The sequence below is a fragment of the Melospiza melodia genome, chromosome 14 (assembly GCF_035770615.1).
Source record: "Melospiza melodia melodia isolate bMelMel2 chromosome 14, bMelMel2.pri, whole genome shotgun sequence".
NCBI classification, from domain to species: Eukaryota; Metazoa; Chordata; class Aves; order Passeriformes; family Passerellidae; genus Melospiza; species Melospiza melodia.
The window spans coordinates 14,888,675-14,912,218 of NC_086207.1; the positions used below are offsets into that span (position 1 = coordinate 14,888,675).

General features: G+C 44.2%; 1 long non-coding RNA gene across 1 annotated transcript in view; it reads left to right on the plus strand.

Moving 5' to 3' along the window:
* Positions 1-23,417, plus strand: part of LOC134424564 (uncharacterized) — a 112,454-nt gene extending 89,037 nt beyond the window's left edge. The window contains exons 2-3 of the long non-coding RNA XR_010029453.1: positions 15,490-15,569; positions 21,667-23,417. This is a non-coding gene — a long non-coding RNA (uncharacterized LOC134424564). The remainder of the gene's footprint in view (positions 1-15,489; positions 15,570-21,666) is intronic.
* Positions 23,418-23,544: the final 127 nt, after the last annotated feature.

The window sequence follows — 23,544 nt, forward strand, 5'->3', positions numbered from 1 at the left end:
TTACTAAAGCTGTGCTGAGCAGATCAGAGCCAAGGTTGCTTCAAGAGAGCTCAGCTCAAGCTCAGGACGTTGCAGAATTGTCCTTTAGTTCTTTAGTCATACATACCTGTCTGTTTTCACTGTGTCCTTTAGCCATCCATACCCTTTTGCCAAAGTCACCAGACAGCTCCAGTCAGGGCAGTGGCATGTGAACAAGCAATATGAGGGACACTTGAAGAGACAATTCCCACCTGGCTGCCTCCCTCCTCAGCAGCAATGATTAGCCCAGCTCTGAATGACAGAGTGCAATAAAACTGAGACAGTTCTGCCCTTGGTGCATAATAAGTGAAAGACGAGTGGGAAATATCTCTGAAAAGTTTCCTCCCCTAAGAATAAATGAGTGAGCACAGCCTTTTTCTGTCTGCCTTTCTCTTCACTCAGCAGCAGCCTGGAGGTGAGCCTTCAGTGTCTTTGCCCTTCTCTTTCCTACCTTCTTTTGCAGCTCCTATAGACAAAAAAATAATGTGGCTTTTCTGGCGTCCTAACCCCATTCTGTCACTGCTGTGCACTCCTGTGAGTGTGCATTATCTGACCATAAAGCTGCTGTGCAGCCAGCATGGAAATGGTATTGGCAAAGCTGTAATGGAGGCAGGAATTTATGTCTGTGGCCAGGTGGAGTTCTGAGGGATTGTACCTGAGCTAATAATACCTTGCTGTGAGCCACTGAGTTCAGCTATATCATTTGGGGCAGGAAAATCTATTGGTGCTATTCAAGTGTGGCTACCACAGTAATATCATTTTTCTTTGAAAAAAGCAATGTTGACTTTTAATTGGAATCAGTGCCAGTCACTTGTCTCACACTGAAAAAGAGTTAATGAGAGAGAAGTATAAAGAGAGGAAAACAGTTGAAAATTAAAAATATTTTGTTATGAATAATTATTAAATATCCCTAGTTTTAAGTCATAATTACCTGGAATTAGGCCAAGTGTAGCTAAGTCAAGGAGCCAGTTTGTTACTGGGTGATTTTGTAGTCCATCACCTCTTGGGCCAGAGAGGCAGGAGAACATGGACCCCACCAGGCAGCCCTTCCTTCCTCCATCCTCACTTCCCAGGGCTTGGGAAGAGCCCTGCTTGCTCACTCAGCCCTGTGAGTGGCCCCTGTGAGCTGGTGCAGCCTGAATACCACACAAATCTCCTCCCTGGAGATGTGGCTGCAGAGCTGTTGAGGATGGTACTTGGGGAAGTCACGGATTGTTTTCGACTCCAATTTTCCATTCCTACCCTATCGCAATAGGACATGAAATAAAACAAGCTGGACACTGGACTCTAAGGTAAGAAGAAGAAAAAGAAGGAAAGTTTGTTTCCTGACTCCAATATTTATAGGCTTACAAAAGTGACAGTGGATTGGAGGGTGAAAGTGCCACCTCTCTAATGACACTGGACAAGACAACAGCCCATCAAATTTCTCCTCCTCCAGAGAAGAATGTAAAACAATAATTATTTACATAAAAGTGGGTGAGAAACTTTATTACAAGAACGTAAACCTCAGAAGGCTTAGAAGAACTTAGTAAAACAGGGCAACACTACCCTGTCTGCTGTTCCTCAAGGAGTGGGTGCATCCCTCAACAGAGAGCTGGCCATGGCACAGCTGGACACAATGCATGTCCTGGCACAGCCTTGGGATCAGGCTTGGGAAATCTTAATCTTGGAATTCAGAGTGAAGAGCCACAGTGACAAAAATGCATCTTTTCCCATCTCTTGCCACCTTCCCCACCCCATTCAGAGCTGCTACAAAGCTGGTGTCCCTTTCTTGTCTCCAGCATCTTCATGTAAACAGATTTGTTGTCCCTCTCAGCCAAGGCATCCCAAGGTATCTGTCAGCTGCTAAAGGCATCATTTTCTGTTTATCTTCTCCTAAGCTGCTGCTCCAGCGGAGCTGCAAAATTAACATTGTGCTCAGCAAAACGGTCTGTGTAAAACAAGGGCAATTTATACAGAAATAGCCATAATCCTTCACATTAAAATCTGGCTGTTAAAATTCTGGCACCTCTCAGAGGTCACTCTAACCTAGTTAAGTTCTGTTAAGAAAAGCTGTTATTATGCCTCACAGCTTTTTTTTTCTCCCCTACAAGATTGTCTCCTTTGGCTTGTGCTCTTCAGCACTCACCTCTACCTCCCCTGCCCTGCTCCTGCCTCTCCTGGTTTAAATTGCTTTCTGTCATACATTATTAAAGACTAAACTTAACTACCTAGACACTATGAAAAGTGCTCAATAGTGGGGTTAAAGTCCCTGCAGTATTTCCTTGTTTCTTCTTTTCCCTGGTTGGAATGTTGACCACAAATGAAGCACATTGAGCGAAGTTCCTTGTAAAAAGGTGCTGGGCTGGAACAGAACAGATGTGAGTTCAGCTCCCTGCTGTGACAGGGGTTTCCTGTCTGTCCTTGGATATATAATTTAATTTGTCTCTCTCATTCTGTCTCGTTCCCCACCTTGCTGCTTTGCAATGATAATATTTGTTTTCACCATCCAGCATAACTCAATGTGTTTCTTCTCATGGTGCAAAATCTGTATTTACCAATGTGTACACAGGACTGTGGAGAGTAGGATTTCAGTCTCTGGATCTCAAATTTCATAATACCACACAAATAAATACATTAAATAAATGCCTCTCCTTCCAGCTTGTTCACCATGACTATATGATGTTTGAAACAGAATGATGTTAAGGTCAAACTTGATCTCTCTTGCCTGAAGCTTTTAATGAAGTAAAAAGGAGAAGATTTCATTCCAATATTAGTGAAACAACTCTATGGCCTTAAATTGAGTCCTGCTGAATTTCTCTGGGGGAATAGTACACAACTGTTTAAATCATAGAATCATAAAATACCCTGGGTGGGATGGGACCCGCAAGGGTCATTGGAGTTCAGCTCCTGGCCCTGCACAGGACACTTGCAGGACTCATACCGTATTTAGAGCCACTGGCTTCTGGTGCTGCTTTGTGCAATATTCCCTTTTTTCTGCTGCATGGTGAAGCCTGGATCACCATGGCACAGGGCTCATGAGCACTTCAGGGTGCATGGCAGGTCCTGGCTTTTATAGGGCACATTTTAAGGAAAAGCTTGCAGAAAAAGAATGGCACTTGGCACATCAAGACAGAGAAGAATTCCCTAGCAGGCGTGGGAAGAAAATCTCACTTGCAAAATGAGTGGATGTTTCTGAAACCATGAAAAGAGCATAGATTGGCTTTGAGGTTGCAATTGCAAAGTAGGAAAATTCTTGTGCCAGTGTAGGTGGGCAAACCAAGGGTGGCACAGAGAGACTGGGCAGAGAAACCTTGGGCAGTTCTCCCTAAGGACCTCCTGTTTTCTGGCAGGGAGATAAAGCAAACCTTGCTTCCCCTTGCATGAAGTTGCAAGAAAATTATTATCAAAATGTGCTTGAAACAACCATGGTAGAGTCCACATTCCTCATCATACAGATAAAAGTGACTAAATTTGGGCTATTGACAACAGGACCTGGGCTGAAAGTGAATCTCCTCTCTGAAAGTGAATCTCGTTCTCTGTGCAGAAAGAAAGGTAATCACATTCAGAGGGCCCCTGAGAGCTCCTATCTCTGACACTGATATGGAGAAACAGACTGGAAAAGATCAGCCAGACAAACAAAACTATATTTATATTGCAGTAATCACAGGGACACAGGCACTGGACCCTGGGAGTGTTGCCTTTCTCTTTTAGGGGCCTTATCTGATACTGGCAGGACCATTCCCTCGTGTGATCAGTTATGAAGCTACTCCAGGGTATAAAAACCTCTGCAGTGCAAAGTTTGAGCTGGCAGAGGAGCACATTTCAGTGGCTCCACCATGCAGGTAGTTTTGGAGGTATCAATGAAACAAATTGTATTACTGAAAATTAGTCCAGGGTTTAAACATCATGCAAAATGAAGTGGCAGAGGTTCACTCATCACCTTGGTGTGATAACCCACACTGTGGGCTATCCTGGGCAGCCCCCTGGCTTGCTGAGAGGTTTATGAGGACTCTGCAGGAGACTTTGCTCTAGTTCTTTCTGACCACATCCTTGGGAGTTTGCGTGGGCTGGGGTCTCTTTAGTGGTTTTATAGGATCAGAGAAAAACAAAAAAACAGGTGAGAAGAGATTTTAAGAGTTTTCTTTATCCATTTTTCTCCCCTCTAGCAAGGACCAGCTATCTATCTTTATAATTTCTGATGGATGTTTGTTCTTTAAAAGCCTCCAACAGTGAGACTGCCCCGCCTCAGGCAATCTATTCCATGCCCTGCTTCCCTCACCATTAGGAAGCTTTTCCTGAAGTCTAACCCTCATAGCTCTTGCTGTCACTTAAGCCCATCATTTCTTGTGCTTGCCACCTGGTTGTGGCAAACTGATTATTTCCTTCCTCTTTCCAACAACCCTTAAACAATTGATGGCTCTCATGCTCTCTCCAGTGTTTTTCTCATGTTCTCCAGTGCTTTTCTCTCCTCTGCCTGAACCAGCAGCTCCCTCGTTGCCCCACATAGATCATGGTCTTTGATAGTTCTCATTTCTCTCCTCTGAAATGTCTGCAATTCTTTTTTGGGTTTTTTTTTGGTTGAGGTCCAGTGCCCCCAGTGGGATAAAACTGAGGTTTTATTGATACGAGCTGAGGGAAATAAATCAGCTACCTTTGCTTATAGCTCATGACAAATTCCCATCACCACCTTACACTTGTAGAAAGAGAATTTAAACTAAGGCAGAAATTGGTGGCAAATAATTTTCTTCTTGTGGCAATTTATCTGTTGTCTTTCAGAAGATGCTATTAAACTATTAAGTTTTATCACAACTCTGGTTCTTTCTCCAAGTCATTAAATCTCCAGGACAGCTGTTACTGCTGAGATGACCCCAGCCCATCATCCCTGCTGCAAGGGTTGACATTTGAGTGTTTTGAGTGGGCACTGGCAGCTGTTCCAAGGAATCAGGGTGTCACTGGAATTACCCAGTCCCACAGACCCTGACTTTGGCATTAGAGTGTTTGGGGGTGGAACTGTGGTATTTTTGTCCCAACAAAGCAACAAGGTGGCTGATATTGGACATGGGCTTCCAAATGAGCAAATGGGGGTCTAATTGTCACTTTTTTCACCTTTTCCTATTGTAACTTTGTTTTGGAGATTTTTTCATGTGCTTTGAAGGAAAGCCAGCCCATCAGAATTAGCTCTGTGCTGATACATCACAGGGACATCTTCTCCCCATTACTGATACCACACTTGCCCAAACACAGAGGAAATGAAATAAGGCAGGTCAGTGTGATTCCACTTCCTGAAGGACACCTCTGTTGGATCCCACTCTGAGACAGACATAGAAGTGACAATGAGACACCCACTGAAAGTATGACAAAGAGCAATGCAAGTCTGGGTCCTCAGAATATTCCTGATGGCACAGGATCTTATTTCACACTGTCTTCTTGGCCCTGGTGAGCACATGAGATGGAAGCTTTTGTTGTGCAGGGAGAATGGTGGATATGAAAAACAAGGACAGAGAAAAAACATCTTTCCTCTGAGGAAATTCCTAACTGTGGCTTTTGGCTTCAAAAGAAGGTTTGTAAGGAACAGCTGATGTTGAGAGGAGATGGAGAGCTTTGAAAAGTTTTGATGTGTTTTGGGTTAAACCTGCCTTGCTTCTTCCACTGAGGTCATGTAAAGGCCCTTCCCCATGTTTGTGTCACTCCCTGGGTTGGAACCTCAAAGGCTTAGAGAGGATCAAAGAGCCTGTAGTGAAAACAGGTTGATTTTCCACAGCTTTTGAGTTTGGTTTGAGTTCTTCTACTAAAACATAAAAATTCACAAAGGACCATTACTCTCAAAGAAGGGAAACAGACTGGGTTTTTTTTTTTTCAATGTGTGGACTTTGCAGCTGACTCCAGCAGGTGACATTTTCCAGCTCTGAAAGTCTTCAATAAAATCCAGATTTGGTGCATTGAGATCAAGATCTCTCCTCCCATGCTGTAATTTTTGGATGTAAGGGCTGCCTAATTGCACTGTGAGAATCCTTTTAAAAAGGCACCTCCTGACAGGGATGCTCTTTAAAATAGGCCATTAGTCTTGTGACAATGCATCAGGGAATTAAGTGGGTTTGTTAGTGAGGCAAACCTCACATTGCCTTGCTCAGGCTCTTCCCCTGTGAAATGGAAATTGGTCGAAGGAAATCAGAAAGGAGGCACCATGGGATGCACAAACAGTGACACTGGATGGGACAGCAAAGCTTCTGGAGAGCTTTCAGCCCTGCAGGTAGTCAAGCATCTTCTCCTTTGCCACAAATCTGCTGGTGGGTGTGATCCCCTAAACAAAGCCCCATGGCCTGAGGTTCACTCAGTGGCCATCACAAAGACAGGTGTGAACCTGGAGAGAGGTTAATTTAGGGAGAGATCCAGGTGTCTATACTTTTAATGCTACTACGAATTCCCAAATTATCCGGGATGTCCACACTGGGCTTTTGGACACCCAGCACTTACAGAAGTTCAGTGGGAATTGCTTGATTATCTGAAGTGGTACCAAACACCTGAGCTTAGGGAATTGGTCTTAGAAATGGCACTTGGAGACATAGAAAATCTCCAAACATAATTCAGCCCATTCAAAAATATCCATAGAAAGTGTAAGTGTGAGGGATTTGGTGGAAATTCCACACCTTGCACTTGAATTTTCCTGTTATTTGCAAATTTACAACTCAGTCCTCACATGGGGAGGCCCAGCACCTTCCAGCCTTAGGCTCTTCTCCTGCTGGTGAACAGATGAAACAAAATAGGGACCATAAGGGTGTTGTGTAAAGAACAAAACTGGGGCACATTTGAAATCATCACAAGGGAAAATGGGAAGAAACAAAGAAACATCACATTCACTTTTAATCGTGCTAATTTAAAAATAAATATTCCAGTATCCAGGGCATGTTTTTCACCCTGATATACCATGATTCAAACTTGCTACAAGACCTCAGGCTTCAAAATTTTGTTATGTTTTCCTGTCAAATTTTCTTGCTGATAGCTACAAATACCAGGAAGCCTCAGCAGCATCAGCAAAGCACCAATGCTGTGCTCATGCTCAGGAGACTGTGAGAGGAGCTGGCTGCAGATTGTGTTGACTGGACCACAACAGCCCCAGCACATTTAACTTCAGAACATGGCCAGGTGCTGTGTCAGCTGCCCTGCACACTGAGAGCTGCACTGTGCCTCTGGGAGGGAAGCATGGGAGCAACATCTCTGCCCTGTGATCTGGTGTTTTACTCATGATAATTAATCTATGGAAAATGTTTCTGCCCTGCCCAGTTCCACAAATCTGCTGCTGTTTATACCCTGCCATGCAGAGGTGTGATAAAAGTGTTAAAGGAAGAGGTTTTTCTTTCTTTTTTTTTTTTTTTTAATTTATTTATCTCATTAAAATCCCTTGAATTAGTGTGCTGTATTTAAATTCCAGATTTTATCTGGATTCACCTTGTGGGGATTTAATTATATCTACACAAGGAATGGGACACTGAAAAATTCAGAGAGAGGCAGGAGGAGGAGGATCAGCTTTGCAGTTAGCTTTGACCTGAAGGACTGAGCTAACCCATTCTTGGTGGTTCAGGTTTTGGATATCATGAAGTTCTCACATAGGACAGGCTCTTTGGCTCTTTTTCACCATGTACATGATGAGGATATATATTTATTTTAGGTAAACACTTAGCCAGAAGGAAGACAACATGTGGTGTAAGGTAAATTATGCAGATAATGTTCTATTATGTGCACAGAGTAAAAAGTACAAGGGACATGAATTTCCCCAGGGAAACACCTGTGAGAGGGGAGGCTGGGACAACACATGAAATAAAATAAAGAAGAGAAGAAAGAAGGAAAAATAAATTGGAAATAGACAGTTCTGGCAGATTTTGCTTGAAGGAGACAGAAGACTGAATGAGCAAAAGATTGTACTGGAGGCAATTCCTTCCAAAGAAAGGACTTTGTATTGATGTCACATATCCAGGTCACTGCTCCAGCTCCTGAGGACAGGACTTTGACCCTGCAGGTATTTATGAAGCTTGGAGTGAGAGATTGGAAAGTGTGAAAAGAATCTGTTTAGAAAACAAGTTGGAGCATCTCTTCCCTCCAGACCTCGCCTTTGTTCCAAGGTGGGGAATGCAGTGATTTTGGCCTGTTCTGTATGGTCTGCTGAGGTCTGGCTGGAGCAGTTCCTGTGGGTTGTGTGGCAATGCAAGATCAGACACAGCAGAGAAAGCAGCCCCTGGGCTGAGCCAGGCACAAAGCACTGCTGAGAGTGGAGTAATGGTTGTATTTGAACAGCAGAGCACAGGGAGAGTCTCAGTGGGCAGTAACACTTCATTCCATCAGCAACAGCAAAGAGAGGCTCCTCTGCTGTGTCTCTTGTTCCACTCAGGGCTGTGCCTGGTAGGAGCAGGTCTCAAATCTGCTGGTTTGGGTCAGCCCTGGCCCTGCCTGCCCTGGTGCTCAGCTCACTGCAGCTGCAGTTCTGAGGGGGTCTGTGTGTGTTCTGTGCAGTGGAACAGGCTGAGCTGTGCTCGAGGGAAAAAACTGAGAGAATAAAACAGGTTGGGGGCTTTCCAGTCCTTGTGATAGGTCCATAAAGTGTTAATCTCCTCCAGATTTTCCTCAGTGTGTTCAGCCTCAAACTCTCTGACTCTCTGGCTTTGGAGACTCTGTGATGCAGGATTTTGCAGGATATGCTGCAGCCATTGACAGAAATACAATTGTCTCTTCCCATGTGACTGCCAACACTTGGCTGCAGATAAAAGAACGGGAAAACAAATATTAAATACTGGAACCCTGTGGTTCTGCCTTCCCAAGACTGTTTGGGGTGACCCCTGTGCTGTGCACTGCCCTCCTGCAAGCAGCTGCTGGCAGAATCACTCCCCTGCCCTGAGCTCACAGGTACAGCCCCACAGTAAGAAAACAAGCTTATCAGTCTTTTGCATTTGTGTTGACACCTGCAGGTTCAGAGACTTTTTGTTTGTTTTCCCTGTTCTCCTCAGTGTATAATTGGCCAGATTGCATTTACTTTTTCTCTCTCTTGCACTAATCACAGCTGCAGACTGGAGTAATTTGCTGATGCTGTACAAGGAATTGTCTCTCCTGGAGACCTGGCTGGTGTGATCAGAACTCACATATGGTACCAGAACAAAGGGCCCTTCAGGCAAGTGGTTCTGTTTATTTTGGCTCAGGTCAATGTTCCTCCCCTCTCTCTGTGTCTTCCCCTCCCTGTGTGCTGTGCTCATCTTTTTTCCTGTGATTTTGGAGCTGCTGGCTCCTTGCTGTCAGATCTAGGGTGGCCTGGCTTGTGCAGCATCAGCACCACAGATTTGAAGGATGTGGGAGGAAAGTGTCCAACATACTGCTTGTGGTTAATATGCTGTGATGCCTTGCTTCCCTTTTCTCCGACTTCCTTTTCACAGCAAAGAAACATTCCAAGGCTTCCTCTCTGCTCCCCCTCCCTTTCTGGTTAAAGATATTGTGAGTGGCTTCATGTGGACTCTTGTTTTTCATGGACACTGTGGGTTCCACCATCTACAGATTAGTCTGATCCTAATAGCAGTTATTTGCCTTGACTTATTCCTTATTTCCTTTGGAGCAGCTGCTGGCAAAGCTGCTGCTCTCCTGATGAATTTTGTTGGTCTAATTTTTGATAGCATACTTACAGCTAAGGCTGACAGCCTGTTAAAACAGTGCCATCTCTGCATTTAATACTTCTCAGCCCCCAGCTCTCATTTCAGCTAAGTATCAAACATCACTCACCACGTCGCAAAAATCAGTAGCAGTTTGCAGTATTAGAAGGAAGGAAAATGACAGGAAGTAATGGATGAAAAGGTAAGTAGTGAACATCAGCACCTTTGGTGGTTGTGTACTGATAAAGGATAAAAGAGCTGCTGTCTCCTTCCCTCCTCCCGAGGCTTTCTCTTCTCGACAAAGGGGCAGATATATAATGGTTAATGTCTCTCTAGCATCAGTATCCTATCTGTGGGCTCACAGATTTCTTCTATTTGTGCTGTTATTTACAAATAAAAGCTTTCCAGGTTTTATTCTTGGCCCTTCCTGCATTGTGTGTAAATGTATCTTCTTCTGTCATTTAGCGGTGCTTTAGAAAACAGCTGGTGCCCCCAGGGTAAACCTCTAAACAATGTCCTACTCTGACAAAATTCTGCTGCATCAGCAAACCATGTTGTGCATATTTCTCTCATTGTTTTGCAAATTGCTGTTACAAAGAGCTTTTTCATTAAACAGGCTCTTCTGACCTAAGAGATAGCAAAAATTACATTAGAGATGCCACAGTAACTTGTCACTGTGACCTGCCCTAAATAGCTGGACTTATTTCACTTGGATAAATTATTTATTTATAATGACCTATTATGTCATCACAATTCTGCAGCAGAGATGCTTCAGCTCCAAGTTACATGAATATTCTTTTGAAGGGCTAATCAGAAGATATATACCATCAGGATTATCTGCTTTAAAAAAACAGTTCTAGACAGCACTGCCCAAACTGGGAAGTAATGATTAATCCTTTCTGATTACTGTGATCATATAGATCCTTGCTGCTCACCCATTCTCCATGATCTCAGTTAGAAACAGCTCTAATTCTTAGTTCCTTTTTTCCCTAGAGCTGCATTTCCATGACCAAATTTGCAATTAGAGCCCAGTGCTTCCAGATTTCCTTTGATAACTTAAGAGAACAGCATGGTGCAAAATTTTATCTCTCCCCCTGCCTTTTCACAGACTTTAGTGCCTCATTGTCTGTTGGGAGCATCGCTGTCTGCTTTGGGTACGTACGTGGTGCTTCCTGAACCTCAGAATTCCCTTTGTGCAGTTCTGCTCATGAAAAGCCAGCCACAGAAGGCGTTTTGTCCTTGTAAATCCATGGCACAGGGAGGATGTTCTGTATTGCTTCCTGTCTGCTGGCACTGAGGTCACTGTTCTGGCACAGAGTGAGCCGGGAGCAGCTGCAGAGATCCAGGGATGGCCCTGCTGTTGCTGCCTGGAGGGATGAACGTGGCAATAAGTGTCAGGAAAAGGAGATTGCCAGTCATGTTCTGTGTCCTGGCCATGTGCTTGTGGGAAAGGGCTGGCAGGTGGCTCCTATTCCTTCCATGGAGGGTGGGAGTAGCTTTTTTATCTGGTAAACGTCTGCCTAAACAAAACTGTCACAAATATTTGCACACATGGTTATTGACCTCAGCCCCAGCTCAGGTCTGGTCTTTATGTCACACCAGTTTTCTGCTGCTTTTGAGGATTTTCTCCAGAAGCTGCATTTCTCCAGAAACATCCATTTCTGCTCCTCTGCTGAGGAAGTAAAGACAGTGCCTCCCAAACCAGGACAATGGGGAATGACCATGCCCTGTGTCCACTGTGCACCCAAACACTTCTGAAAATGTTCCTATAACCTAGAGAAATCGTGACTGCAAGGGAATATTAGTGACCTGAGAGATGGTGTGTAAATGTGTGAAATTTTATTGTGTGAGGCACTGACTGATAAATTTCTGTGGGCAAAATGGTCCTCAAAGAGCAGTGAAAATCCAGCAGTTATTGCAGGCATCTGGAGAGGATGGAGGTGGTTGCCCATCACCAGCTGTTCTGAGTGGGAGCCAGGAGGGCCAGCACTGGCACACTGCCTGTGGGCCCCTGCAAGGATTGCTTTAAAAGCTCTGTCTTCACACCTTTACAGTCCAAGTAAAGTGGAGAGATAAATCACTGTGCACAGTTGTCATTTTTCCCCTCTAAGCACCAGCCAAAGCGTTTAAATATAGCTAAAGCACTGTATTTCCTCAGAATAAACACTCAGATACTCAAAATAAATTGCTAGGTCCTGGTATCAAAGGGATGATTTATAACCCAATTATACTGGGAATTTTATTCTCTATTGTTTCACTGATAGGTTATGGGTCAATTAGGTGTTTTACTCCTGGAGGAACACCTCCTCATTCCACCATAAAGTGTGAATTTGGCACTCTGGAATTTGCTCTGTCCATCCTGTAAACCATATCCAGTTTGTGGAAAAATTTTGAGAATCACTGTGCCAAGGGCCAGGTCTGTAATTTTTGCAGCATTTTGTCTCTGTTTACTGCTCAGGGCATTGGCAGGAATGCAGAGAGTTCCTTTCTGGTGAATAATCTTCACCATCTTCTGTTTCCTCATCAGAATTGCAGTGTATGGGAGATGTTCGTGGTGCAGCTGAGTCTGTAAGGTCACTGGGAAATGGATATTTTGAGCCTTCAGGGGAGGCTGACAGCATCAGTAATGGGTCTTCAGCAGGGGCCATAAGCAGACACCTGGTGAAGAATAAGAATAGAAAAAAACCTGTTTAATCTTCTTCCATAACATTTTTACTCTCTGAGTACAGTCAGCTCAGAATTTCCTAAGGCTGATGTGATTCTCAGCAAGATTCCCTGGGTTCCTCTTGTAGCTGCTTGTCCATTCTGCCCTTGAACATCCACAACTGTAGAACCACTGTGGAAAAGCACATTGCTTTTAGAACAAAACCTATTATCCCCTCCAATGGTACAAACCCACACTTACTCTAAAGCCTTTAGTTAGATTTTTTATCAGTAAAATCTGAACAAGGGAGGGGGTTTGACCAAGTTACTGAATGTAAAAGAGGAAGTTCATGGAGAAACTGTTTTATGATTATGCCTCTTAAATCTTGCATTATTTTAGCAATGCAAATTCAATGCTGCATTTTAATTCCCTTGTTAATATGGACTTTTCCAGTCCTGTATGTGTGTAAACCAGAAAGGGAATCCAGCCCAAGGGTTTTGTATCATCCTCTATTTGCTCCTCCTCCTTTCTTTTTACAAATTAGAGTAACAATGTCATAATCTTGAATAACATTATACTTTTCTATTCCTGTAAATTACAGTCATGTTCTCTAGCTTTTGTATATCCTCCTTTTGCTCCTCCTCCTTTCTTTTTACAAATTAGAGCAACAATGTCATAATCTTGAATAACATTGTACTTTTCTATTCCTATAAACTACAGTCATGTTCTCTTGCCACAGGGATATCTAAACTAAAAGAGAAATAAAATCCAGCCCCAGTCACATTTCTGCAGTGAGACCCCAGGCAGATGATGTTTTTGGTATTCTTATGCCCACTATTTTGGTTTCCTGGATGTGGCACTTGGCATCCTGGAGCTGTTTGTAGTAAATGTTGCTCACTGAGCAAGCCTGTCCCTCCCCATGCCTGCCTCTCCTTGTTGCTCCTCTCCCCACACCTCGAGTTTCTAACACGTTGGTACACCAAGCACTGCAATAATTAGGGCACCATATGGCACTCACAATCACAGAACAATCCCAGCATCGGTGGGTTGGCTGAGCAGTCAGAAAGAATAAAGTAAGCAAGGCTGCTGGTGTGAGCAGATGACTAAATCAGTGTACTCGCATGGCAGAGAAGCACTGAGTAATTTACATGTGTGTGTCCAAGCTGGACTTGGGGAATTTTTTGGTTTTGTCCTCATCCACGATGAAAAGTCACCCTGGGTTAGAAGGGTGCACTGAGCTGCTGCAGAGAGATAAGTGCCCTTCATGGCACATCTCTCTGAAGATGATCTTTATTATATTTGGCTTCTCTCAGGTCGCTGAGTCCTCTAATATTTCCCTGCCTGGGATTGTATTGCCATTTACCAGTTATAATGGGTGTTTAGTGTTTTCAATTATTTGCTACTTCATTGAGAGCACAACAGTCATTGGAGCCATTGTGGGATTCTCAGTTAATCCTCTAAATAATAAAAGGAATCAGGGAGCATGTATAAGCAGTGAGATTTTCCTGGCCTGGCTGTCAGCTGGGAATGTGAGCAAATCATGCCCACGAGCCATCACAGTCACACAACAAAAGCTTTGGGGCACATGCAGAAATACAGATTGTGGAGTATTCTTGGGTTGTATCTCTGGAGAAATGTTATAGCTGTGCTTGAAGAAGAGTCTTGTGGTGATGTAAAATGCATGTCCTTTATGGATGGTTGCTCATATGTGCAGAGTGTCAAGGATTTTGGTGTAGAAAACCCCATTTGGTATTTTCTCCCTGCTAAAACATCTTCTTCCAACTGAAACGCTTCAGCTGCTTGGATGAAGATTGTCTTTCGCACTAAATATCTGTTTTCATGTTTGCACTAAACCTTTTCTAGCAACGTGGAATAGACGTGATGGATGCCACAGAAGGAAGGGCAGTTCCCAGGGAAGGTTTGTGGGTGACCTCCCAGGATTTCACCTTCTCCTCAAGGAGCCCCAGGACATCCCTTCCTTTGTTTCCACAGAGCAGATGCAAAGTAACCAACCCCTTTTTGTTCCTGAGGACAAATCACTTCCAAGTACATCTGGATGAGCATGAAGAATGAGAATATGAATACAGACAATTATGATGGAGTAGAGGCCTTGTAAATTTATACCCAAACTTACCCCCTGGTAACTCATTCATCTGCGTGTCTTGACAGAATGCATGAGAAATAGCGGGACAATAAAGGCTTTTGTTATGCTGAAAGATGTTAATAGCTGGCCTCAGGGTGAGCTGGGTTTCCAAGACAATCGCAGATAACACAGATAACACAGCAAAACTCCCAGAATGAACACTGAAGCCTTTATTTTGTAAAATAGAGAGACTGGGGCTATGTCAGGCTGGGGGTTGTCTCTAAAGGTACAGGTTTTACAGGATCTTATTTTTATGGAAAAGTACTTTCTGGGGCTGTGGTGTAGCTGAACTGCTCGTTACACTTATGGAAATATCCAGAAAAACATAATTATAGACATCCATACCCATGGAAATATCCAGCAAAACATCATTGTAGACCTCCGTACCCATGGAAATATCCAGCAAAACATCATTATAGACGGCTGTGCCTCAGCGGGTGGGGTCTGGGGAGTGTCAGAGGGCGCTGGGAATGGCCCTTGTGCCCCTCCAACCTCTCTGCCCGACTCCAGCACCACGCTGGGAGCAAAAGGCAAAGAAACAGCGGCAGAGAAATACCGCAGGGAGCTGCTCTGACAGCCTTGGGATGGTTAGTGATGTTTCAGAAAGGCTTCCCTATAATTCAGTCTCCGAGGGAGGGAGGTTATAATGCAGATGTGTCCTCACCCCTGGTGCACAGTGGAGCTTCTTCTCTCATCTCCTTTCTGCCTCCTTTCACTCTTGTCTCTGCACAAGCTGCCCCTCAGGGGAGACACCATCGTAATCACAGCCTGTGTGAGGGATGGGGAGGTTTGCTTGCAGTTTGTAAATGGAAATCTGGACTGGCTTGGTTCTGTCTGAAAATAGTGTCCTTCCCAAGGTGATGCTTCTGTGAAAGGCTCAGGAATGAACAGCTGGAATGGGTCCATTCCTATGTATTTAGGGAAACATACACAGGTGTTTTGGGTGGATTCCCCTGGCCTAAATGTAATGCCTGAGTGCTGGTTTCTGGTCTAAACAAGGGTATAGGTTTGCTCTGTAGTTGGTAGGACAAAAATGTGACTTTCAGAAATTGAAATTTCTCATTTCTCTTGGACAGCAACCTTGGGATGAGACAAATGGCCCTTGGGAGGTGTCTCTCTCTCCAGTGACTGCAACAGGAACCCAGAAATGCTGCAGGTCAGTTGAGAGGAAACCAACACAGAGTTCAGCTGCACTGGCAGGTTTGATCCATGCACCCCTGTACACTTGATTAAAAAAACCTTTCCAGAGCCTTCACAGAGCTGCAAAGCACAAACCCCACAACTGCTCTCTGCCAGAGGAAGAAAGTAAGAACATCCTAAGGGAAAATGCACAGAGGATCCTAGGAAGTGCTTTTACCTCAGTCTGGACATGTGGCTAGTAACAAAATGACAGATGAGCAAGCAAGAAACTTGAAACTTGAATTTTTAAAGGCAATGACAGTTGTTGTATATGAGAGCCAATGATGTGATGGGACAAACTGGAAATTTGATGGGATGAACACACTCCAGAAATGCCAGCCCCAAAAGTTAAACAAATGTGGAACTGAGCACACTTTGCTTTTGTTATCCATAATATAAGTAGAGCCATTTATTTATTTTAGCTTTCATCTTCTTGCTCTTCTGTCCTCAAAAGAGATAGTTTGGATCAAGTCACTTAAGTCCACCCTGAAACAAAATGTACCTTTGTGATTGATATCTACAAAAACTCAGAGTGACAAGGTAATAAAACTGGAAAGGTTTGGGTTCCTTCAGGGAAATCCAGTTCTGCTCACTTTGCTGTCAGAATAATGGGGTGTCTATTTTGTGGTCATAGAGTTAATGCATTTGATGCAGGTAGAGTGGTTTTCAAGTAATTTCATTCTGTTTCCTATATATATGCACATGGCACACCATTATAGACTAAATGTCTGTAAAATGGGGATGCTCTGCAACCCCAAATTATGTCTGAGAGAAAACAAACCATTCCATGGCTCCTGCTGAGCTGCTGGGGCTGATGCTGCTTTGGAAGAGGATGGGTTCACACTTCTGAACAAATGTAAACACAAATGTACTGAGGGTTGATGTTTCAGACCAGGGGGAGGATTTCAGGAAATTCACTGAATGTTCCTTTGCTTCTGTTCACCCAGAGGGACAACTTAAGCAAAAAGGAGCAGTCACACTGAGAAACAGATGCCAGCTTTTGGAGCAGGGCAAGCAAAGGACAGCGAAATAATGCAAGGCAGAGAAAATGTGATGGGTGATGAAGAGTTGCTTTCAGGATTGTTAGGAAAATTAATCCACAAACACCAGAGGTTTATGTCCAAAAAAGGAGACAGAGGAGTCATTTCTTGCTTTATTCGAATAAAGGGAGAGGCCATGGAGCATTCCCCTGGGATCTCTCCAATTTTTGGAGCACGCAGCCTCCTTTTTATCCCAATTTCACAGCTGCACTTCCCTTCTCTCTTTCCTCATTGGCTGAGGTACTTGAGAAGTTCAGACTCCCTGATATGCCTGATACCGAAGATTTCCCAAAGATTTCCCTCCAGTGTATAACCCTCCCTTTTAACTTTTAATTCTTATGAAATTTAGGGGTTTTTATTCCCCATTGTTTCTTTCATCTCTCAATGTCTAATTTCATTTATCAGCAAACCTGAAGTTTATTTGTAAAGGCAAATATCTTTTTTTCCATTCACCAATCAGTGGAATCCTTCCCATTGTTTCTTTCACCTTCCAGAGCTGGCTTTACCTACCAGCAGACCCACAGCTTGTTTGTAAAGACAAATCCACCGTTCCTCTCAGGATGGTCGGATGTGAGTATTTCTGAAGCCATGTTTAGTCACCACTGGGCTCTTCCCCTTGCTGAGCAAAGTGAGCATTTGTGCTGCCATGTTCTGCCACCCAAAGAAGGAGGAATTACAATATTCACTCACTCAAACAGCGAGGGTGAGATGCATTGCACAATCAGTGGCCCAGGTTGCTGAATATGCAGCACCTTCCACTGTACAGTGAAGTGCTGCCAAATCCCCCCTGTGAGCCAAGGGTGGCAAAACTGGGGCTCCTTCAGCTCATTCTCATCCTGATCCTTCCTTTCTCTCTTCCCTGAGCACTCACTGTCAGATCTGAGGTAATGATGGCTTTCCACTCTATTTAGGGATCTATCTCCTTACAGACAGTAAGAGAATCGTGGCAGAAGGAAGGGAGAAGGGGTCAGGTGTGTGGAGCCCACTGAGGAGAGGCTCACACACACACAGAGGCTGAAGAATTTAAGATTATGTTGTAAACAACAGTGGTGAGATTGCTCTCACCCCATTCCAGGTATCTAATCATCTGGCCTGATTCAGATTTCTCCATCAGGTTTAGATGAATCACGGTCTGAGCACACCCCTCTCTCCCCACTGGCTGCAGCCCGTGTCTGGAGCAGATGAAGTTGTCTGAGCTGGAGCTCTCTGTGTCTGCTGAGCTGGAGCTGGCCCCGTATGAGGGAGAGTAAATTTGCCTGTGCAAATCCCAGTTTGAGCATTGGGATATTGCTCCCTCTTTCAGTGAAACCCGCCTGTATAGCCATTCCTACACTCCCAGCAGACTAATTATTACAGAATTTCTCTGTCATTGCTTTGCAACGGTCCACAGCTTAACTAATTTAAAAATGCAAATGAATGCTAAATTGCAGTTGAATCTGAACCATCTCCTTCTCCCTCTCTCTCTCCTCCTTTCTTTTTTTCTTCTCTGCTGGGAAAAGAAAGATACAGCAGACATTAAATGCTGATGGTGAAAATCAATCTTTCAGATTTGAGGTAATTTTAAATTAGGTCCCAGTGCCAGGGATAGTGACGTCGCCAGAGCTGCTTGATTGATTGGTGATTTGAGGAGAAACAGCTTGGACTCCATCCTCCCTTTGTCCTCACAGAGAGAAATGAATGTTGCAGCCTTCAGCTCTTTTCCCTGGGAGGCTTTCACACTCAGATGGCCTCAGATGTTGGGGAGAGGCATTCAGGGAGAACAGGAGCAAATGCCTGAGCTCAGACACATCTCCTTGTGCTGCCCTGCTCCTCGGGCATCAGGCTGGGGCTCTGTGCTTGTGCACAACCAGCTGAAGGGCTGTCCCCTCTGTGGCATCTCTAACCAGCTGCTGGCACTGAGCTCAGCTCTTGGTACACTCACAATCTGTAGGATCAGCCAAGATTCCTCATCTCTGTCCCCTCCTTTCCCTGCCTGCTGACACCAGCTCTTCCCTTACAGAGTAACTTCTTTAAGGAAGAGTCTATAGCTGCATATGTGAGAGGGACCTGGGCAAGCTCTAGCACCATGGTTAGTGGTTTTGAGCTGCAGGATCACACAGACAGCCTAAACAGCCATTCACAGACAGCCTTGCTGCTTTCATAATGCCAGCACTGCGCAGTAACACAAACACTGAGATGGATGCTCAGAAATGGAGCCCTTGAGCTCCATTTAGAGAGTCTGTGATGGGCTCAGAGTGAGGTATTGGGGTTGCATCCCTCCATCCCTGGCAGGAGGGTCTGGAAATCCAAGCCTCCCCACTCCTGACTGCAGATCTGTGTGCTGTGCAGCTGAGTTAGGTACCCAGACAAGAATATCCAAAACAAAACTCTGTGCTTAGGGCTGGGGATAACAGACCTGCTTACCTGTTCATCCTCAGCTCATGTATTGATGATAGTCTTCATGATAAATGACATCTTGCTGAGCAAAATACAGAAAATTACAAGAATCACCCTGGAGGGCAGCCACTGGCAGCTGTGTACACAGGACTATACTGCTGTTCATGAAGCATTTTTTCTATTTTGCAAATTGATGCAGAGATGGAATTTCCTGAGTGTTTGTTGACACTAACGTACAGCAGACAGATTTCTAAATGGGCTCTGCAGAGATGATTGAAATTCCAACTTGAGTTCCTCACTGTGTCCATTTGCTTTGTAAAATCCCAGGTTGTTTGCTGGGCTGACGTGTGATGGGAGGTAAACAGGGTTCTTTGGGGCTGTGAACCCTTTTGTTGCCCCAAAGCAGCTGCTAGATGTGCACACCCCTCAGAGACACACACACACACCTCTCCTCCCAGGTCCCAGACCAGTGAAGTGTGTGGGAGAGACTGGTTTTCAATTACAATTCAAATGTCACAATGATAGAGTCCTCCTAATCCTTTAACAAAAGCGTGCATGGTTAAATCAAACTGCAATGCCGTGGGCTCTGGGTAGTTTTGTTGACCATCAGCTTAGTGCCAAATCTCCTGGGATATTTTCATGGATTCAGAGCATGCAGGGGGTGCTTCCAGCCCTTGCTCTTGGCTGTCAGGCAGATGGAGCTGCTGAATTCCCATATGTGACCTCTTAATAATCCTGTGAGGAAGAGGAACCCTTGGCCTTCTGTTCCATGCACAAAAGCTTTCAGTGTCTCAGCCTGGGTGCAAATGTGTCTGTGAGAAGGCACAGGTAGTTTTCTCTGTGGATTGGCTGCATTCAAAGAGGGAGGAAGGGAGAAAGAGCAGCAAGAAAGTTTCCTGCATTTTCCCTGAGGGAGGTTTTTCCTTTGCCCTGGGTTCCCCAGGGGCTGTAGCTGGAGTTGGCAGTGCCAGCCCAGGGTTTGCTGGCTCCTTTCCATGGCAGGGCACACTCACAGAAAGAGTTCTCTGGTGGAGATTTGCTTCAGAGTTGTTCCATTATCCTGAGCTCCTGAGGGAGAGGAGAAGTCATTGCTGGATAACCCAGGTCTCTCTAGCTACAGGCTGACAGTTTCTGTGCTCTAAGCAAAACCTTCTGGAGGTTTCTCTGTGTGTGCCCATTAAAGCCCTCAGGGGATCACCAGCGAAGGGCTGAAGGATGGCTGGAGAATTTTCCCAACATTTCCCTGGCCTCGTGTCCAGAGGGAAGGCAGAGGAGCTTTTATGCAGAGTAGAACTGCAGGAGTCCTAATGGGCTGTCATGCTGGCTGTGCATTATTGGTGGTGTTCTTGTAGGAGCTTTAGAGCCACACACGTGACAGCCTTAATTGTAAATATGTGTACAAGCCCAAATTGTCATCTTGGTGACACCAGTGCAAAACTGAGATTTATTATTATTTTAATTTCAGAGTAAGCTCTAGGTTTACTTTGGGAACAGGATCTGACCAAACACCACCTGTGCAATGGGAAAACCTGGTAAGGCACAGTTCCTCTGGGCACAGAGTGCTGCAGGTCTGTGTTTGTCCTTTCCACATGTGCTCTGAGTCAGTTCCTTTAGTTTAAAACCTCACATCCCTCCAGCCTCAGAGTGTGTTTGGGGGAGAAAGACTAAAACTGAATCTCCTCTTTGGGCATGTGTCAGAATCCCATATATGTGTGTGTGCAAACACACACTCACACAAATATGTGTATGTATTCATGTATTTTTCTTTCCACATCACCTGGGGGTGTTTTTTTCCCTGTGATTCTCTGCTAGTAGGCAACAAAGCAAATTGAAGATTAATTCCATTTAATTTTAGTGATAAAGAACATTGCAGTCACAAGAGGTTTATCATTAATGTTGGAGGACATTAAGTATTTGGGTTTTTTTTAGTTGCAAGATAATAATGTTCTAGTGTAAATGTTTTATAATTATCTCATGAATTATTCATGGTTAACTTGTTAACCCGGCATTTTATGGGATGTGGTCTCTGGAGTGCAAGGAGAAATTTAAAGATAAATAAATGTGAAGACAGGACCCAGCTGCAACAATGAAAATGCACTGAGGCCTCTGATTTATTTTCTGTCTGTGCTGAAGGGTGGTTTCATTCTTTTATTTATATTTTTGTGGTGATGAGCCACAGAACTTGAGTAAGTGGATGAGGTTATTTTCTATATATAGGGAAAGAAAAGAAACACTGGGAAATAAATCAAACTCTCTTCACTGTTTTTTAATCTGAAAGTGGTGCTTGAATTATTTCACCTATTGTTCTGCAGCTCAGAGGTTCTATTATTGTTGATACCGTCTCCATCTGGTGAAGCATTAATGAAAAATGGAAACCAGCAGATATTTTTCTTTATGCATATTATTGGACCTTTTTTCTGTCTTCACCTTTCCTTCTACTTCCCTTTCTTCTCTTTTATTTCATCCTTATTCTCATTTCAGTTCTTTAATAATTTCTTTTTTTTTAATGATTTTTCTCTCTTTCCTTTTCCATTCTTTTCTCTGTTTCTCTGGGATTGTCTTTTTCTCCTCACTTTCCTCCGATTCTTTCACCGTGTCTCACCTGGCAATGTTTTTTATTGGCTGCAACTCTCTTTTTGTTCTCTCTGTTGCTCACAGGATCTTTGTGGTATCTGCTGAAGTCCATGAGCCTTGACCCCAACCTCTAAGGGAGGAATCAGACCTGGAGAAAAGTTCCTGCAATTCAAAGAAATGAGGTCGCAACTTTTGGGAGAAGAATGTTGAAACTCAAACCTGAACTTCCAGCCTGAATGTCCACCAGGCCTTGATAACCAAGCTGGACCAGGAAGATGAGCAATAACTGGATTGCCATGTGCCAGGGATCAATGGGCAGAACACCCTCAGGGGCCTCAGAAGGCTCCCAGCTTGCCTGATATCCATGAATCCAAATGGAAAAGAGAAAATGGCAAATGACACTTAATCCCAAAGTGAGCCAAGCTGTCCTTGTACCCAGAGAAACAACTGACAGCTGACACAGGATGGGACCTGCAGGGATTTCTGAAGCAGCAAAGGCTCCTCTGGGCAAGATTAAAGCTCAGTGCAAACCCCAAGGTCACCTCTGCCTGAGCAGTGTAGAACTTGGGATCACCTGAGCTCACTGGCATCCAGCAGGTTTGGGGTATATTGCACTGGAGATTCCACAAAGCTTTCACCCACCAGGAGCTCTGGGCTCTGCAGAGTCTGATAGATATCCTGAAAAATTTTGGAGTGACATTTTGGAGGGTAGCTGGCAAAACATGAGCCAGCAAGACATTGTAGAAAGATGAATTCACAAGCATAAAGTTTTAGAGAGGGTACTTGAGAATGAAAGAGTGGTTCCACCAACCTTCACCATTCATTTATTTAAATTTATGCTATAAAATGGACAGCAGAGGAAAGTCAGAACTTGCACTGATGATTTTTCATTCTCTTCCCCCCACTGCCCCTGATCTTTTATTTATGAAACTGGTCTGGGTGCACCTTTCGAATGACTTTTTTTGGCTTACTGTTTATTATGTCTTCATCAGCCTTGAAATGGCAGCTGCAGGCAGCTTGATAAATGGATGGAAAAGCTGCTTCTGCCAGAGTCAAACCAACAAAAACCCCTCAGCATCCATAAGGCTTTTTGTTTTAGCATTTCTAAAACAAGCACTATTTCCCTCAAAGCATCACTGAAGAGTGATGCTCCAGTAGCCCTGAGTGTTTCAACAAAGGGATTTTTTAATCCAGTGATGCCCAGGGCAGAAGTTCCTCACTGGGTCATGGACAGGACTCAGCCTGCAGCTCTGGAGAGCAAGGGCAGAGAAAGAGAGAGAGAGACAGGGAGAGAGAGAGAGAGAGAGAGAGAGAGAGAGAGAGAGAGAGAGAAATATGGCAAAATCTTCACTCCACAATGTGCTGGGCAGATCAATGGAGTAAATGAGGCAAAATGTATGAAGCTGGATCCTGCTCACAGAGACCTGCAGCTTTCATGCAGCTATTTTTTACCCAGATACTTTCTGAACTCTTCATTTCCTCCCAATCCTTCTTTAAATATGAACAGCTCAATACATCCCTGCTTCAAACCTTTTGTCCTTAGCACATTTATATTCCACAGTTGGCCCAGCCTGGCAGTAAACAAGGGTTTAGCTACTGTGGCATATTGACAGTGGTGAATGGTTCAATCCCATCTGTGAAGGTACAAAATACCCACAAGAAAATAGGAAAGGGGTAAGGAGCCATCCAGGTGAAAACCTGTCATGTTATCTGCTGCAGCTTACAGCACAAATATTGCAGCAAAGAAGGGAGAGAGGGGAAATCCACCACCAGAAAAACCAACCAACCAACCAACCAACCAACCAACCAACCAACCAACCAACCAACCAACCAACCAACCAACCAAGCAACCAACCAACCAACCAACCAACCAAGCAACCACCAACCAACCAAGCAACCAACCAACCACATTAAAAAAAAAACCAAAAAAAACCAAAAAAAAACAAACCAAAAAAAAAACCA